Raw genomic sequence first — 21,333 nt, forward strand, 5'->3', positions numbered from 1 at the left:
CAGAAACAAGGATCGGATACTTTTTCCCCCAAGTACAGGTAATTTCTTGAAGGACTATCACTTCACTAATCACACTTCGGGAAATGTTGGTATTGATCGTTTTTAAAAGTGTATTCAATAGTAAAGGCATTCTGAGTATTGGTCACAAGGGAACAGCTAGAAAGTTCTGGAGACATGTGTTCCATGGATGGAAAGCCTGATACTTGTCTGAGTCTCTCAATGCACGAACCATACAGAAAAGATGTCATCTCTAAGAAGATAAAAGGGAAGGAGCTCATAGAGACTTTCTAGTATACTCAGACATCACAGACACAGCGTGAGTCTCATTAGTGCCCTTTAGAATAAATGATTTTTTTAAAGTTTCGTACTTGGAGTCCAGATTGTTGCTTTGAAGTCAGCCTTGTAGTCCTTAGACATATTCACTCCAAAAACTCATTTTTCAAGGGTCATAAGTGTCTCTAAGCCCATTTCCCAAAAGGAAAGGGGACTTGTGGATCAGCCCAGTGACTATATTTTTCATTATCAATTCAAAATATAAAATTCAAACAATGAAATGTTTATTTTCACTATTTTCCCAAGCCTGTAGATTTTATAAGTATTGAAAGATCTATTTAAATTGGAAAGTCTACATTTTAGATTTTACTTCTCCCAAACCTGGCTTTAACTCATAACCCAATGTTTACCAGAAAAATAAATAAAAGCCACATTATTCGGGACCTAGTGAGACTGAAAATGTCCTGATCTCCACCTCGAGTAGAAACAGACTCAAGTAAACAATTACAGAGTAATGGGTGAGACAAGACACTTCATCCAACTTGGAGCCTAAAAAGAGTTTATTGAAGACTAATTAGGATGGGACCAGAATTATATCCTTAATTATACTGTCAATTTTAACAGATGTTAAGTATGAGAATAATGCTTCTGATTTTCAGAAGTACTTATCAGGCATTGGTGCCACCTGGTGGCCATTTTAATTAAATCTAAAATTACTGTTTAAAAGAATTGGAAGCTTTTCCCCCTCACTGGGGGAAAAATAATAGGAAAACACATTTTTATTATTTTTCAACATACTTTATTTTACAGTTTCTGAAACTTGGGGACCAACATATCAATTCACCCTTACTAGATTCCCCAGTCAACCTGACTCGAGTCACTTACTAAAAGACCACATCTCATCTTTATCCAGATTTGTGAATAGGTTAACAGTTACCACATTATTTGTAAAATAAGTACTTTACAGAGGTAATGCAAAGAAAATTCCGATAAAATGAGCAATAAGAGATCATCAGTGTTCGATCATATATATATATTTTTTTCTCTGAGATGGAGTCTCACTCTGTTGCCCAGGCTGGAGTGCAGTGGCACGATCTCAGCTCACTGCAACCTCCACCTCCTGGGTTCAAGCAATTCTCCTGCCTCAGCCTCTCAAGTAGCTGGGATTACAGGCGTGCGCCACCACGCCCATCTAATTTTTTGTATTTTTAGTAGAGACGAGGTTTCGCCATGTTGGCCAGGATGGTCTCAATCTCCTGACTTCATGATCCGCCCACCTAGACCTCCCAAAGTGCTGGGATTACAGGCTTGAGCCACCGCGCCCGGCCCTTGTTCATATTTTTAAAGGCACTTCATTCAACAGTTTTTAAAGCAAAGGTCTTTACTTATTTTAAAAAAATCTAAATTATGGCATCAGTGGTCCTTCCTAAACAAGACTCAGAGAAGTACAAACCTTAAAGAAAAAGAATTTATGGGCCGGGCACGGTGGCTCATGCCTGTAATCCCACTTTGGGAGGCTGAGGCAGGAGGATGGCTTGAGCCCAGGAGTTCGAGACTAGCCTGGGCAACATGGTGGGACCCCGTCGACACAAAAAATAAAAATAAAATTAGCCAGGCATGGTGGCGCACACCTGTAGTCCCAGCTATTCAAAAGGCTGAGGCAGGAGGATCGCTGGAGCCCAGGAGGTCAAGGCTACAGTGACCTGTGATGGTGCCACTATATTCTAGCCTAGGTGACAATGAGAACCTGCCTCAAAAAAAGAAAAAAAAAGAAACTTACAGCTATAACTACATCAAAGTTAAATATTTGTTTAGCAAAGGACATCGTACATAAACTCAACAAACAATATATTTTCCATGTCTAAAACCAACAAAGTCTATTATATAAGAAATTTCTTCACATCAATATGAAAGGAAAATAAAAAAATATGAAAAAATACTGACCCGGATGGAAATCCTAAATAATCAGTGAGTAATATGAAAGGATACTCAGCATGTAATGAAATAAATATAAAAGAGTATCACTTTATCAAGAGCTATCAAAAATTAGGGGTAAAAAGACTGATATTATCAATTGTTAGTGAAACTATGAGGAAACAGAAACCTTCATGTACTGCTGGTAGGAAAGAAATTTGACAGTCCTTATAGTTAGCTATCTGTGGCAGACCAGAATAAAAATAAAAGATTGTTGAGCTAAAGACTATTAAGAAGCAGCAGATGGGCCAGGCACAGTGGCTCAAGCCTGTAATTCCAGCACTTTGGGAGGCCGAGGCAGGTGGATCACTTGAGGTCAGGACTTTGAGACCAGCCTGGCCAACATGGTAAAACCCCATCTCTACTAAATACACAACAAGCAGCCGGGTATGATGGCGGGCGCCTGTAATCCCAGCTATTTGGGAGGCTTAGGCACGAGAATCACTTGAACCCGGGAAGCAGAGGTTGCAGTGAACCCAGATGGCGCCACTGCACTCCAGCCTGGGTGACAGAGCGAGACCCTGGCTCCAGAAAAAAAAAAAAAAAAAAAAAAGAAGAAGGAGCAGATGCAGGAGAGCTCTCTGCCCTCCCTCTATCTGCCTGAAAGCAGGACATAGATTTATAAGAAAAAAGGTATCCTGCCACCCCTTCTTTACCACAGATAACAAAGGTTAACCACTGAAGATGGCTTTAGACCCTCATTAGCCTTGAAATGATACCATAGGAAATTTATTTTCACAAGCTTTACTAACCTTTATCTGCCATTCGTTTGCCTTCCCCACAAGTTGCTGCTTGAAGAGACTCCAAGTCCTTTTCCTTTGTGCTGTCACTTCTCTAAAAATTTACTCTTCTTTGTTGAAAATAAAATAAAAGCTAGAATTGAAAGCTACCTCTTCTTTGTTGAAAATAAAATAAAAGCTAGAATTCAAAGCTACTTCTTTGAGAACTACTCATTAGTATCTCCTTTGTACATATGAAATATACACGTTGATAAACTTGTTTTTCTCTTGTTAATCTGTCTTTTGTAACAGGGATCTTTTCTGATTACAAACGTATGGGAGTTATTTTCCCCCTGCATATGCATCCTACAACCCAAGAGTCACATTCCTCGATGTATTCATTTTCTATTCCTGTGTAACAAATTACTCCATGATTTGGTGGCTTAAAAATAAATAATAAAACAATACTTATTATCTCAAAGTTTCTGTGGGTCAAAAATTCAAACATGACTTTCCTGAATGCCCTGAATCACAGTCTTTTGAAAGACTGCAATCAAGGACTTGGAGCTATAGCCATTTTAAGGATCAGGGTGGTTGTTGGCAGGCTCAGAAGATTCATTTCCAAGCTCACTCAGATTGTTGCAGCTCTTAGGGCCTCACTGGCTGTTGGCCAGGGACATCAGTTCCTTGCCACATGGACCTCTTCCTAAGGGCAGTTTATAACATGGCAGCTCACTTCCTCCAGAGCAAGAGCTCCAAAAAGAGAGAATGAGAAATGGCGAGCAAGACAGAAGTCACAGTCTCTCTGTAAACCAATTTTAGAAGTGACATCACATAACATTTGACATATTCTCTTTGTTAGAAAAAAATCACCAGACCTAGTGCATATTAAAAGGAAGGACATTAAACAAAAGCATGAATATCAGGGGGCAGAAATCATTGGGAGCCATTTTAGAGGCTGCCTACCACACTGGATATGTATCCCAGAAACTCTCAACAAAGCCTCAAAAGAACAGAAAAGAAAGATGAGGCTTCTTTTTTTCCTTTTTTTCTGAGACGGAGTCTCGCTCTGTCACCCAGGCTGGAGTGCAGTGACACAATCTCTGCTCACTGAAAGCTCCGCCTCCCAGGTTCACAGCATTCTCCTGCCTTAGCCTCCCCGAGTAGCTGGGACTACAGGCACCCGCCACCACGCCCGGCTAATTTTTTGTATTTTTAGTACAGACGGGGTTTCAGTGTGTTAGCCAGGATGGTCTCCATCTCTTGACTTCGTGATCCACCCGCTTTGGCCTCCCAAAGTGCTGGGATTACAGGCATGAGCCACCGCGCCCGGCCGAGATGAGGCTCTTTATCACAGCACTGCGCAAGATAATTGCAGGCAACTTAGATGCCCAACAATGGAAAAATGGATACCGAAAGAGTATTTCTTTAAATTTAAACCATAAATAACAGCGTGAAGATTTTATTTCATATAGATACATAGATAGATAGATAGATAGATAGATAGATAGATAGATAGATAGATACATAGATACATAGATACATAGATACATAGATACATACATAGTTAGATAGAGACAGATTTCAATGTATCTACATAGAAGTATGAGAAGTAGACATCCATGGCATGAGTGACAATGGGAGAAAGGAATGAGCATAATCAATGCAATTTTATGGATCTAAAGGCCTTAAAAACAAAGCCCCAAAACCAAGAGTAAAAATAATGTATCCCTCCACGGCTATGTTCCAGCCCCTGAGTTCTCCTTGCTAGAGATAGCCAGTTACTGACTATAAAAGATAAATGCACATGTATGAAGTCTTTGTACAGGTTATTTACCTGTTGTTTTCTAGCCCGCCTACCCTCCTATAATGTGAACATCTAGGGCTGGGAGGTGTCAAACTACATTTCCAGGATCTCTTGCCTCTCTTGTTAGGCACAGAAAGGAACTGAGAAGGCTGAAAAAAGAGAGAGAAAGGCTCTTGACTCCAAACGTGTGGTAGTTGGTGGCAGATACTCTTGCTGCTATGTGAATGAAGTGAATCCAGATGACCAGCTAGGGCAGAGGAGCACCCTTTGGCTAAGTGAGACTTCTTCAGCAGATCCAAGCTTGACTCTAACCATGCCTCCAATGGTGCAGCAGCCAGCCCAGGGGCATCTCTAACTTCTGGTCTCTGGATATCACCCCTTCATCTTCCATGTTACTGCTCTAGTCTCATTTGTCTTTCTTTTTGCACTTCCAGCCCTTTTAGGTCAGAGCACCTGAAAAATATTGCTTTACTATTAACCTCAGAATAATTGGATCCCACAATTTTAGACAATGAAATTCCTGTTTTACAGATGAGGAAATTGAGTTAAAAGAAGGTACTTGCCTGAGGGTCACAGTAAGACCTGGGATTTAAACCCAGGGCATCTGGTTCCTGGGCCCATGCACTTAGTCATATTCGCTATGCTTTCTTTCACAAGCGTATGAGTAGAGCAATACTACACTTCCACATGGTACCACATTAAAAGAAAGAAATGCATGGTAAAGATAGCAAAATAATGTCTGTGGGCCTTTCAAGTAAATACTCATTCCTTAGAAAAAGGAAAATGAGGACAAAATAGTTATAAAATAAAGTGACATAACCAGTCTCTTTTCCTTCTTGATAAATTCATTTATATGCTGGGGTAAAATTAAATAAGTTTCCATATGTCATACCATAGATCTGCTGCTAAACTTTCCAAAGTTTAGTCAGTGGGGCGTGCCAGAATACGTGAAGATATTATCAGACCTATTCTAACTGACCAATAGGTTCACCTCACCCGCCGCCTAGACAGCCAATTTATCGTGACAGGGGAATTGCAGTGGAGAAGGAGTAATTCACACAGAGCAGCTGGGCAGGAGACCAGAGTTTTATTATTACTCAAATCAGTCTCCCCATATGGGATCAGAGTTTTTAAAGATAATTTGGCGGCTAGGGTCGTGGGAAGTGGGGAGTGCTGATTGGCCAGGTTGCAGATGGAATCATAGGGGGTCGAAGTGAGTTTTTCTTGCTGTCTTCTGTTACTTGGTGGGATGGCAGAACTGGTTGAGCCAGATTACCAGTTTGGATGGTATCAGCTGATGCATTAAGTACAGGGTCTGAAAAATATCTCAAGCACTGACCTTAGGTTTTATAGTAGTGACGCTCTCCCCAGGAGCAATTTGGGGAGTTTCAGACTCTCGGAGCCAGAGGTTGCATGACCCCTGAACTGTAATTTCTACTCCTGTAGCTAATTTGTTAGTCCTGCAAAGGCAGATTGGTCTTCAGGTGAGAAAGGGGTCTTTTTGGGAAACAAAATTTTTATCAGTTTTGTTTCAGAGTCAAACCATGAACTGAATTCCTTCCCAAGGTTAGTTCGGCCTATGTCCAGGAATGAACAAGGACAGCCTAAAGATTGAAAGCAAGATGGAGTCACTTATGTCTGATTTCTTTCATTACCATAATTTCCTCAGTTATAATTTTGCAAAGGTGGTTTCATTATCTCCCATGTTAGATTGTCTCTTATCATAAGGCATTTTGAAATACCAAAAGAAGTACTAAGACAAGCCATATCACAACCTTTAAAATTATCCTTTAAAAAAGAATTTCTGGCCAGGCGCAGTGGCTCAAGCCTGTAATCCCAGCACTTTGGGAGGCCGAGACGGGCGGATCACGAGGTCAGGAGATCGAGACCATCCTGGCTAACACGGTGAAACCCCGTCTCTACTAAAAAATACAAAAAATTAGCTGGGTGTGGTGGTGGGCGCCTGTAGTCCCAACTACTCGGGAGGCTGAGGCAGGAGAATGGCGTGAACCCCAGAGGCGAGCTTGCAGTGAGCTGAGATCCGGCCACTGCACTCCAGCCTGGGCAACAGAGTGAGACTCTGTCTCAAAAAAAAAAAAAAAAAGGAATTTCTCTTATTCTTGCTTACACTGTACATTGTCAAACCACAGAACCACGGGGAAAAGTATAGGACATTGATGTTACTATCACTGAAATAGGTTAAAGTCCAAAGCTAGAAACTGTCAGAATATTTTATTTCTCAAGTTGCTAAGTCTCCATCCAAATTTTATGGGCTTCAGCTAATTCCCACATATCTGACAGCAAGCAAGCATGTTTCTGTGAACATTCACAGTGCTAAACATTCCTAATGAAAATAAATTGTTTTTCATTTTCTAAGACAGAAGTCATTCTGGATTGCCAAAATTGAAAATTGCTAGTCCTCTGTTATGTGCCACCTTCCTAACAATAACCTCACATAAAAGAGGATCTGCTTTTCTCTTTTCCTTTATCTAATATCATCTTCTTCCCTTTTGCTAACATTAGCAGTAACAACTTAAAAAAGAAAAAAAATGTGTCCCTTCATGGAACTCTTCTAAATTAGATTAGATGGAACTGAATAAACATATACACACTCTTTCTGTCACATTAACTCTTCTCTAGAGAACACCTCAGAGATCAATGATGGACAGATTGCTCAATAAACTGCCAATATTCACTCAAATTTCTTTAAATAAATCATATAACAAAGGAAGAATTATTTCCTTTCCTCTAACATTAGCTTATATTAGGTAGTATATATATTGTTCACCTTGTATACATTATATAAACACAGGATTGTAATACTAGCTAATGTAAGAGGAAAAATATATAATACATATTTTAAAAGATATACATATTAGCTAATACATAATCCTCTGATATTAGCATTATATAATATGGCGATACTTTTAACTCTTTATTCTGAAATAATTATAGATGCACAGAAAAAAAAATTGAATGTACAATTGATCCTTGAACAGCATGGGGGTTAGGGATGCCTGCCACCCACACCATTGAAAATCCACGTATCATCCCCCAAAATTTAACTACTAACAGCCTACTGTGGACTGGAAGTCTTCACAATAACATAGTCAATTAACACGTATTTTGTATGTTATATATATATAATATACTGTATTCTTACAATAAAGTAAGCTAGAGAAAAGAAAATGTTATTAAGAAAATCAAGAGGAGAAATACACTTATAGTACTGTGTTGTATTTATCAATACTGTAACTTTACATCATCTATTTACAAGGTGAACCATCTGTCTGAAATAGTGGACAGAGCTGCAAACCTCAATCTACAGTACATATTAAGCAACTCAACTTTTTCTTGTCATGATTTTTCTCTGCTTCTTGGGAGCACTTCCAGCATTACTAGTGGCATTTCATAGGGGTCACATGGTGTTATTTAAAGCTTACAGTATTGCACTGAACACAATAAAAAATATGCAGGAACCAAGAGAGATCACTTTTTACTGTGATCTCATGCCGAGATGATTAGGGTCTCATGGAATTTTAAGTGGATACTTTCAACATGAGTTCACTACAATAGCAGCAGGAAGTGGCTACAAAATTATTACAATAGTACAGTGTTATTCCAGTTAATTTTATGAAGATTGAATAAATCATTTTATTTATGAAAAATAAATCTGTTTACATTTCTCGATGGTGAATGGCGCCATGTATAAGAAGTGTTTGTGTGCCTAAGTTTTGATAAATGTTAACTTTCTATATTTGTGTATACTTTATGGTAGTAAATGACAAAATAGACTAGCATACATTTTATGCATTCATGCCATGTCTAACTTTTTCTTAACTTTTTGATATTTCTAGGCTACATGTTTTGTCTGTTTTTTCAAATTGTTGCAAATCTTCAAAATATATTCCAATATATTTATTGAAAAAATCCACCTACATGTGAACCCTCACAGTTCAAATGTGTGTTGTTTAAGGGTCAACTGTACTCTTCACCCAGCCTCCCCCAATGGTAACATCTCACATAACATAGTACAGGATCAAAACTAGGAAACTGACACTGCCACAAGCCAATATCTAAAATAAGAGGCGGCCCAGCCTGAAGTAAAACTAAGAACACTTAAGAGTTACGTCTTCTTAGCCTCCCCAATCCCTCCTTGTATATTAGTCGGTTTTCACACTGCTATAAAGAACTATCTGAGACTGGGTAATTTATGAAGAAAAGAAGTTTAATTGACTCACAGTTCCACAGGCTTAACAGGAAGCATGACTGGAAGACCTCAGGAAATTTACAATCATGGCAAAAGGCAAAGGGAAAGCAAGCACCTTCTTTACTTGGTGGCAGAAGTGGGGTGGGGGAAGTGCCAAACACTTATAAAACCATCAGATCTCATGAGAACTCACTTACTATCACAAGAACAGCATAGAGAAAACCATTCCCCCATGATCCAATCACCTCCCTCCATGTTCCTTCCCCAACATCAGGAATTATAATTCAATATGAGATTTGGGTGGGGACACAGAGCCAAACCATGTCACTCCTCCACCTCAAGCCACCTTCCAGAGTACTATTAAAACCAGTAAAACCTGTAATGTGTTGAAAGAATGTATGGGGATTAACTAACCCACTCAAGACAACAGTAGCAGAAAAAGTCAAGCTACTTTAAAAGAATCGATAGGGGTACATCTACTGTCATCTGAACTTTAACCTTAGTAGGTGTTTGGGGAAAGAGGGTTGTCCTACTTCTACAATCAGAACAAGCATTACCCGTCAGAAGTTGCACAGTGAAATGAATTTTAAAGATGTAGAGAGGATCAGTTAGCTATTACCTATAATGCTGCATAAGAAACCACCCCCAAAACTCAGTGGCTTAAAATAATAATCATTTATTCTTATACTTACGGGTTTGAGTTGTTTGGGGTAGGTAACACTGCTTCAAAAGTTCCATCCTGAGTCCAGTTTGGGGAGACAGTGACTACCCAGAGAAGTTTTTCCAGTGATGATGGTAGGACAAGAACTCAAGTACAAATAACCATGTTTGTTCCCTGACAAAGATGAAAATACTCTCAAGAATATTATTTTAATCCATAACTATTTATTTATTCCTGACTATGAGTATCAGTCCATTTCTTATAAAGAAAGAAAAGAAGACAAACATGACTAGGGAGGGCAAAGAGTAAGGGGTAAATGAAACAACCCCCAAACGAACTTTTGCTCCATCACAAATTTGCCTAGCGTCAAAGTCCGTCTATTATCACAGAAGGCAATATGCCAAAATTGGAACTGTACCATCAGAACACAGATTTTTTTAAAGACTCTCTTTGAGACAAAGAAAGCCACATTCCAGACTATTCAGTATCACCATCCCAGGAATCTAGTACTATTCCATGGAGACTTCTACAGCCCTCTTAGTATAGAACATTCTTGAATCCAGATGTACACTGATTTATCTTGTCCTTTGTTGAGTAGTCAGCCCATTAGCATTATTCTGGTCCAAATCCATAAAAACAGGAAAACTACCAGACATATTTTCTAGTTCTTGAATATTCCCCAATAGTTTTTCTTCTCTGTATAGGTCATTTGCGGTTGTCCACATGATTATTTATAAACAACATATATGACATTATACACAATAAAGTTCTCTGGAGAAAGAAAATAATTTACTGTGCATTAAAACTGAACAGTCTGTGCTAATACTACAATATCAGACTTCTGTGGTTGACCAGCACTGAGAGGTGAAGCCAGCTAGACTTCCTGGGTCCAGTGGAGACTTGGAGAACTTTTCTGTCTTACAAGAGGATTGTAAAATGCACCAATCAGCGCTCTGTAGCTAGGATTGTAAAACGCACCAATCAGTGCTCTATAGCCAGCAAGAGGTTTGTAAAATGCACCACTCAACGTTCTGTAAAATGGACCAATCAGCACTCTGTAAAATGGACCAATCAGCACTCTGTAAAATGGACCAATCAGCAAGATTCAAAAAGTAACCAATCACAAGGGGGACTGAGAAAAGGGCATTCTGATAGGACAGAAACAGGACATGGGAAGGGACAAATAAGGGAATAAAAGCTGGCCACCTCAGCCAGCAGTGGGAACCCACTCAGCCCCCCTTCCACACGGTGGAAGGTATGTTCTTTTGCTCTTCACAATAAATCTTGCTCACTCTTTGGGTCTGTGCTATCCTTGAGAGTTGTAACACTCACCACAAAGGTCCACGGTTCCATTCTTGAAGTCAGCGAGACCATGAACCCATCAGAAGGAACCAACTCCAGACACAGCACTACTCATATAAAATTTAACAATATATAGGATTAGATGCAGATTTGGCTTCTATAAACAAAATAAAGTCTTGATCAATAGGGACAACTCTCTCTACAAGTTCTATTTACCACATCTCCAAAGCCTTAAAAATCTGCTTGACTTCCTGCTTCATGAATGGACTCTCAAAGAGTTATTTAAAGCAAAGCAATACCCAACCAAAAAGAGCACTAATTTTTCAAAATGTAGCTCAAATCAGATTGTACTACTAACTACATTACTTGAGGACCTATGCATTGTGCTATATTTGTGCTGCCCTAAGGAAATATATAGCCTAGTTGGAGAGAAAGACATACATACATATAAAAATGGCAATGATAACTCAGGAGGTTTATAAAACCTAACCATGAAGGACAGATTATAACTGCTACAGAAGTTCATCTAACAGATCACTATAGACTGGGCTTCACCAGAAATGAGCCTAGAAAACATTAAAAGAGAAAACATGCCAAACATCAAGAACAGTAAGACTGTAAAAGAGACAATCTCATAAACTGCATTACATGGTAGGTACAACCTTTCTGAAAAGGATTATTCTATGTACTGAGATTCTTATATGCTCTTTGACACAGTAAATTCAATCTTACATATATATTCTGAGAAAATAATGAGAAATGAAACAAATTTTTACAGGAAAAAAGAAAAAGAAAAAACCTAGCAATGCCCAGCTACAAAAATTGTTAATTCAGTATTGGTATGTCAGAGCATCAATTGTCTAATGTCACAATGCTCCGTATCAACCACAAATCATCAGAGGCATACAGTTTATTGCTCCTATGTCTGGGGTGAGTTGGGGTTTGCTAGCAGCTCTGTTGATTTTAGCTGTGCTTGCTCACATGTCTGAGGGTTAGCTGGCTTCAGCTACGGCAACCTGTGTTTGTTCTCCCTCGCTTACTCCAACAGATTTAACTAAACATGCTCTCACAGCAATGGCAGAGGCCCGAGAGGAAATATGCAATCTCTCTGAGGCTCAGGCTCAGAACTTGCTCCTCATTCTAATCTCCAAAGGTCAGAACAAAAGTAAAAGGGCACTACAAAGTGACATCAGTAAAAACAATCTAACAATGCACTTTAAAGAACTAGAAAAGCAAGACCAAACCAAACCAAAAATTAGTAGAAGAAAAGAAATAATAAAGATCAGAGCAGAAATAAATGAAATTGAAATAAAATACAAAAGATCAACAAAAGGTTGGTTTTTCTGAAACAATAAACAAAATTTTAGCCAGACTAAGGAAAAAAAAAAAAAAAAGACCCAAATAAATACAATCAGAGGTGAAAAAGGAGACATTATGACTAATACTGTATAAACTAGAAGGATCATTAGAGACTACAATGAGCAAGTATGTGCCAATAAATGGGAAAACCTAGAAGAAATGAATACATTCCTAGACATACAAAACCTAGCAAGATTGAACCATGAAGAAATCCAAAATCTGAACAGACAAATAAAAAAATAACAGGATCAAAGCCAAAAAGTCTCCCAGCAAAAAAAAAGCCTGGAACCTGATGGCTTCACTGCTGAATTCTAGCAAACATTTAAGGAAGAACTAATACCAATTCCACTCAAACTAAAAAATAAAGCAGGAGGGAATACTTCCAAACTGACCCTATGAGGCCATTATTACTCTGATGCCAAACCCAGACACACACACACACACACACACACACACACACACACACACACACACACAACTATAGGCCAGTATCACTGATAAGTATTGAGGTAAAAATCCTCAACAAAATACTAGCAAACAAAATTCAACAACATATTAAAAAGATCATTCACTGTGACCAAGTGAAATTTATCCCAGGGCTGCAAAAATAGTTCAACATATGCAAATCAATCAACGTGATACACCATGTTAACAGAATGAAGGACAAAAACAAATGATTATTTCAATTGATGCTAAAACAAGCATTTGATAAAACTCAACATCTGTTCAGGATAAAAACCCTAAAAAAATTGAGTATAGAAAGAACACACCTCAACATAATAAAAGCCATATATGATAGACTCACCACTAGTATCATGCTGAATGGGAAAAACCTGAAAGCCTTTCCTCTAGGATCTGAAACACAACAAGGATGCTCACTCTCACTACTTTGTTCATCATAGTACTGGAAGTCCTAGCTGGAGCAATCAGGCAAGAGAAAGAAATAAAGGGCATCCAAACCGGAAAGAAAGAAGTCAAATTATCCTTGTTTGCCAATGATATATTTTAATTGGAAAAACCTAAAGACCACCAAAAATCTATTAGAACTAACAAACAAATTCACTAAAGTTGTAAGACACAAAATCAACATACAAAAATCAGTAGCATTTCTAGAAGCCAACAATAAACAATCTGAAAAGGAAATCAATAAAGTAATTTCATTTACAATAGCTACAAATAAAATTAAACACCTAGGAATTAAACAAAGTGAAAGATCGCTACAATTAAAACTATAAAAAGTTGATGTAGTTTGTAAATTGAAGAGGACACAAAAAAATAGAAAGATATCCCATGTTCATTAATTAAAAGAAACAATATTGTTAAAATATCTATACTACCCAAAGCAATTCACAGATTCAATGCAATCCCTATCAAAGTATCAATGACATTCTTCACAGAAATGGAAAAAAAAATCCTGAAATTTACATTAAACCACAAAAGATCCAGAATAGTCAAAGCTATCTGAAGCAAAAAGAAGAATATTGGAGGAATCACATTACCCGACTTCAAATTATACTACAGAGCTAGAGTAATTAAAACAGCATGGTACTGGCATAAAAACAGACACAGACCAATAAAACAGAAGAGAGCCCAGAAACAAATCCATACATCCGCCATGAGCTCATTTTTAACAAAGGTGCCAAGCACATACACTGGGGAAAGGACAGTCTCTTCAATAAATGGTGCTGGGAAAACTGGATTATCAATATGCAGAAGAATGAAATTAGACCCATCTCCTACTACATACAAAAATAAAAAAAAAAAAAATGAAGACTTAAATCTAAGACCTCAAACTATGAAACTAATAAGAGAAAACATGGGAGAATCTCTCCAAGACATTGGCCTGAGCAAAGATTTCTTGAGTAATACACCACAGGGAACCAAAACAAAAATGGACAAATAAGATAACATTAAATTAAAAAGCTTCTGCAAAGCAAAGAAAACAATCAACAAAGTGAAGACAAAACTCACAGAATGGGAGAACATATTTGCAAACTATCCATCTGGAATTAATAACCGGAATACATAAAGAGCTCAAACAACTCTATAGGAAAAAATCTAATAATCCAGTCAAAATATGGGCAAAACATCTGAACAGATGTTTCTCAATATACATTTCATATACAAATGGCAAGCAGGTTAAAAGGTACTCCACATCACTGATTATCAGAGAAATACAAATCAAAACTACAATCAGATATTACCTCACTCCAGTTAAAATAGCTTTTTTTTCCCAAAAGACAGGCAATAACAAATGCTGGCAAGGATGTGGAGAAAAGGGAACCCTCATACACTGTTGTTGAGAATGTAAATTAGTACAACCACTATGGTTCCTCAAAAAACCAAAAACAGAGCTACCATTTGATCCCATAATCCCACTGCTAGGTATATACCCAAAAGAAAGGAAATCAGTATATCAAAGGGATATCTGCATTCTCATGTTTACTGCAGCACTATTTACAATAGCCAAGATTTAGAAATAACCTAAGTGTCCATCAACAGATGAATGGATAAAGAAAATGTGGCACTTACACACAATGGAGTACTATTCACCCATAAAAAAGGATGAGATCCTTCATTTGCAACAACATGGAGGAAGCTGGAGATCACTATGTTAAGTGAAATAAGCTAGGCACAGAAAGACAAACTTCACATGTTCTCACTCATTTGTGGGAGCTAAAATTTAAAACAATTGAACTCAGACAGAGAATGATGGTTACCAAAGGCTGGGAAGGGTAATGGGGAAGGTCTGGGGGAAGAGGGGATGGTTTTAATGGGTACAAAAAAAAAAAAAGAATAAGATGTAGTATTTGATAGCACAACAGGGTGGTATAGTCAATAATTTAATTGTACATTTTAAAACAACCAAGAAGTGAAACAAGAAAAAAAAATCAAGAGTATAATTGGATTGTTTGTAACACAAAGGATAAATGCTTGATGTGATGGATATCCCACTTACTCCCATTTGATTTTTATACATTGTATGTCCATATCAAAATATCTCATATACTCCATAAATATATATATCAATTATATACATAAAGAATTAAAAATTAAAAACAAAAAACAAAGTGACATCAGGGTCAGCAGGTCTGTTGTCTGTTTTTTAAAATAACGCTTTATTAGGACACAGCCACTCTCATTTACACATTGTCTATGGCCCTTTCATGCCACAACAGGAGAGCTGAGTAGTTGTGATAGAGACCATATAACGTCCAAAACCTTAAATATTTATTTGATCCTACTATAAGTTACAGGATAAAAGACTTAGATACAGGGAAGAGTGATGAACTGGGGATATTCTGTGATCTACTAATATAATATTGTTTTATTAAATATATTTACAAAGAATTGTCAATGGCTTTGAAAGGGCTTATTATTTTATAACAATAAAGAAGGCACAAAAACTATATATACAGTATGATCTCACCACTAATCATCTGTAAGTTATATTACATATAAATAATTCACATAAATTATTTTCATATATATTTTTATTATATTATTTTTTATTAATTTTTTTTTGACAGAGTCTCACTCTTCTGCCCAGGCTGGAGTGAAGTGGTGCAATCTCAGCTCACTGCAACCTCCGCCCACCAGGTTCAAGCAATTCTCCTGCCTCAGCCTCCCAAGTACCTGGGATTACAGGCGCCCTCCACCACACCTGGCTAATTTTTGTATTTTTAGTAGAGATGGGGTTTTGCTATGTTGGCCAGACTGGTCTCAAACTCCTGACCTCAGGTGATCCACCCCCCTCTCGAAGTGCTAGGATAACAGGCAAGAGCCACTGCACTCAGCACATATATATATATATATATATATATATATATATAAATAAATAAAAGGCAAGCCACAGACTGGGAGAAAACAGTTGTAAAATACATATTAACAAAGGACTATTATCCAAAATACACATCTTAAAACAACAAGAAAACAACCCAATTTAAAAATGGGCAAAAATCTGAACTGACACATCACCAAGATATACAGGTGGCAAATAAGCATATGAAAAGATATTTATCATCATTTGTCATTGGGGAACTGCAAATGAAAACAGCAATGAGATACTACTGCACACCTATTTGAATGGCTAAAATCTAAAAACAACTGACACTACCAAATGCTGACAAGGATGCAGAGCAACAGGAACTCTCATTCACTGAAGGTGGTAATGCAAAAGGATACAGCCACTTTGGAAGACAGTTTGGTGGTGTCTTCCAAAGCTAAACAATCTTACTATAAGATCCAGCAATCATGATTCTAGGTGTTTATCCAATTGATTTTAACATCTACATTCACAGAAAAACCTGACCATGAATGTTTATAGCAACTTTATTCATAATCACCAACAGCTGGAAGTAGTCAAGATGTCTTTCAATAGATGAATGGATAAGCAAACTATGGTACATCCATACTATAAAATATAATTCAGCAAATAAAAAGAAACGAGCTAAGAAGCCACAAAATACATACAACATTAAAAATGCATTGCTAAGTTAAAGAAGCCAGTACGGAAAGCTACATGTTATATGATTTCAATTATACAACATTCTGAAAAAGGCAAAACTACAGAGACAGTAAAATGATTCGTGGTTGCTAAGAGTTTAGGGTTTAGGATGAATAGGAGAAACACAGATGATTTTTAGGGCAGTAAAATTCTATCTAATACTGTAATGCAGATACAAGATATTACCCATCTGTCAAAACCGTAGAAATCTACAACACAAAAAGTAAATTTAAAAAAATCATTTAGGAGGTCAGGTGATCCCAGGAAGAAATGAAGACTATGATAAGACTAACTCTTTTACAAGTATATGAAACAACTGCACTAAAGGGAATGGGGGGAAGGTGCTGACCGAAATAACTCTGGAAATGAGAACAGTCTGTAAGACTAAGGGCGAAAGGGAACTGTACATAAAACATTTACTGTAGTTAATAAAGTTATTTTTTATAGGATGTAGGTTAATAATTCTCGTACTACTATACCTGTATACTGGAATTTAATAATTAAGTAAATGGATGGCAGATGGTGGAAATCAGGTTTCACACTGTTGGAATGGCAGTTCACAGATAAACAAGGTCAAGTAGCTAGACTGACCCATGCAGTAATTAATTATAATTGGAGACATCAGTATAAATGGATGGCAGATGGTGGAAATCAGGTTTTACACTGTTGGAATGAGAGTTCATGGATAAACAAGGACAGGTAGCTAGACTGACCCATGCAGTAATTAATTATAATTGGAGACATCAGTATGACTTCATGTGTACTTTAATGGAGATATATTTGATACATATAGAAATATTTATAAATATATATAAATACATAGGTTAGTAAAACAGCATTTTTTTTACTCTGTCAGCTGAGAGGAACTAAATGAAATGACCTCTCAGTAGCAACAAGCATACCTAGCACCTAGATGTTGGTTTCCATAACCATTCTCCAATAAATAAAACCAGAGTTCCTTAAAAAAAATGACCAATTCTAGGGCAATAAATACACAAGATGAGTCTGTAACACCTTATAGTACCAGAATGTAAGCAAATGCTCAAACACACACACATCATAACACAATGATGGGGGTATGTCAAAGGACCATACACCCAAAGGAGACAACTGAAAGAGCTCCCAATGGCCAAAGCTAGAACAATTCGAACAAAATAATTAAAATAGTATCAGATTATAACACCAAGTATAAAATAAATATTCATGACTCCATATGGCTAAACATGACTGAAATAATTAGTAAATTACAAAGAGACAAATCTCCCATCCAGGAGAATTCCAAATAATTTACATAGATATCCCATGCTTAAGGAGGGGCAGTATAACTCACTACCTCTTAGGTGTGGGCTGTGCACAGCGACTTCCTTCCAAAGTGTACAGTAAGGAAAGGGGGAAAAAAAGAGTAACTTTACAGTGGAGAAACCTGACAAACTCTACCTCGGTCAGGTGATCAAGGTGAACATCAACAGTGAGAAATCATGCTGATAGTAAATACCACTGAAATTATGTCATGAAAATGGCACTTTGCCTTTGCAGTTTTTCTCCCAATAACCTATAACCCCAGTCTTATCATGAGAAAAACATCAAATTCCAATAGCAGAGCATCCTATAAAATATCTGAACAATATTCCTCAAAATGGTTAAGATCATCAAAAACAAAGGAAATCTGAGAAACTGCCACTACAAAGAGGAACATAAGGAAACATGACAACTAAACGTAATGTGACACCCTGGATGGGGTCCTGGAAAAGAAAATTAGATAATAACTAAGGAATTCTAAATATATGGACTTTAGTTAGTAATAATGTATCAATATTGGCTCATTAATTATAATAAGCATATAATTATGTTTTATATCATACTAATATAAAATGTTAATAGGGAAAACTGGGTATGGAGTATATGGGGATTCCCTGTAGGGTTTTCTTAATTTTTCTGTTAAATGTAAAACTAAATAGAAAATAATGCCTATTAAAAAAAGAAAAATATCAAAATGTTAACAGTGAATCCCTGTGGTAAGATTATGGGTAATTTCTACATTTGTCTTTATGGTTCTCTATACCACATGAATTTTCCAGAACAAACTCTATGACTCTATGCTGCTCTAAAAGTGTATGCATACAAAATGCAACAAGTAACAAGTCATTTCTCAACTTGTTTAAATACTAAACACTAAAACTGTTTATAAATTTTAAAAGCAGAAACTACTGAATTACAATTTGTTGCATACTGACTATGCTAAGAATTTTAGCAATCCTCTATGTAGTGAACAGTATTATGCCCTTTTAACAAACTGAAGAAATAGGTGTTCAGAAAGTTTAATGTAGCTAATAAGTGACAGGTAAGCTGATTCCAAAACATTTTCATTTTCATCATACAGCTCCCAAGAATTGTCTAGCACTTAATAAACTAGTTCTAGTACATACTTTACCTTAGAGTACTTCACAACAACAATGCTGTGAAGCAGGTGATAAAGACCATATTTATGTGAAACTGTGTCAGAAGGAAAATGTCTGACAGGCACCACTGCAGTGCTGACTCCAACAAAAACAAAATAAAATTGCCATCACATAAAACAATACAAGCAACATTGCTACAGAAACGTAGTGGCTGCCCAACCTATTCCAAATAACCTGTAATTACTATAGATCTTGCTTTGTCACCATGAATCATGTCTTTTCCCTAGACAATAACGCAGTTTTCAAAATGTACCAAGTCAATCAACTAAAGTTCAATTTTCTTATCACATTATTTTGAAGTACAGAAAGATACCTAGACTGATTTCTTGCTGTCATCAAGATGCTGTACCCCACTGATCAAGTTATTTCAACATGTGACAGAACTGATAAGCTGAGAATGCGTAACACTGACATCGGTGTTTTTTTATGAAGCTATTTCATGATTCCTTAAATCACAGATGACTCAATTCAAACTGCCCTATTTTTAAGTACGTTCGTTCCTCATGATGCAAAATAAGCTAAGAGTAATGCGGGGCCTGAACAAGAAAAATTCAAATCCTGCCCATAAAGTTATATCAGCATATGAACAAGATCAAATACAGAGAAGCACCTGTCAAAAGGACGTAAGCCCCAGCTTGAAGGGGTACCCACTGGCCAATTCTGGAACATATGAACATCAAAATAAAAAACAAGAAAACAACCAAACTGGTATAGACTGGATGTTTCTTATGAAGAGATAAGAAATACTAGAGAGCTCTCGCTCTGCTATGTGAGAGGATGGCAAGAAGACAGCCACGTATGTATGTGCAAACCAGAAAGAGGGCTCTCACCAGAATCTGACCATGCTAGCTAGCACCCTGATCTCAGACTTCCTAGCCTCCAGAACTGTGAAAAGGTTTGCTTTCTTATTCAGCTACCTAGTCTATGGTATTCCGTTATAGCAACCCCAACAAAAACACAACCCAGTTCTTAAAAATAGATGAAAGACTTGAACAGCCATTTTACTGACGAAAAGCTATACATAACAAGCACATGAAAAGATGTTCAGTATTATTAGCCATTAGGGAAACACAAATTAAAAATCACAAAAAGACACCACCATCCACCTATTAAACTGACAATATCAAAAGATGACAAGGATGCAGAGTAAGTGAAACTCTCACACACTGCTGGTGGGAAAGCACAATGGCACAAGCCACTTTTGAAAACAGTTTGACAGGTTTCTGCAAAGTTAAATATAGGATGCAACAATCCCACTCCTGGTTATTTATCCAAGTAAAATAAAAACCTGTATAGAAACGTTCATAGCAGCTTTACTACTAATCAGCAAATACTAGAAACTCAAACATACCTCAACATAGGAATGAATAAACTGTGATATTGATAATGCAATATTACTCAGAAACAAAAAGGAACGGACTTTGATTTACACAACACCTTAGATGAATCTCAAGTGCACCATGCTGAGTGAAAGAAATCAGACTTAAAAGGCTACATACTGTATGATTTCATTTATACATTTTGGAAAAAGCAAACTATGAAGTTAGAAAACAGATCAGAAATTGCCAGGGGTGAAGGATGTGAGAATTTGAAAACAACAACAACAACAACAACAACAAAACAAGAAATTTTTTGGGGGTGGATGTGATAGAACTGTTCTATAATTGAACTGTAGTAATTACATGATCTATGTGTTAAAAGCCACGATCTGTACATCAAAGAGAAATTTCACTGTACACTGAAAATACATTTTTAAAAATCAAGTAAAAATAACTATTGCAAAGGGCAAGATCCCATTGTATTAAAGTAAAAATTCAAGAGTCCACAATGACATGAAAAACAACTGAATAAGCAAACATATGAAAAAAGAGATAGCTCTTCCTTACAACAGAAAACCAACATATAACCAAGTTTGGGAACTTCTGAACCAATCAACAGCACACGCTTCCTGATACTATGCATTGAGAATTTGGCATCACTCCTGGCATAGTCCTGCCAAAAGGACATAACCTAAAATTAATCATAAGAAAACATCAGACAAACCCAAATTGAGGTCACTCTA

This window comes from Chlorocebus sabaeus, chromosome 15, assembly GCF_047675955.1.
Source record: "Chlorocebus sabaeus isolate Y175 chromosome 15, mChlSab1.0.hap1, whole genome shotgun sequence".
Classification (NCBI taxonomy): domain Eukaryota; kingdom Metazoa; phylum Chordata; class Mammalia; order Primates; family Cercopithecidae; genus Chlorocebus; species Chlorocebus sabaeus.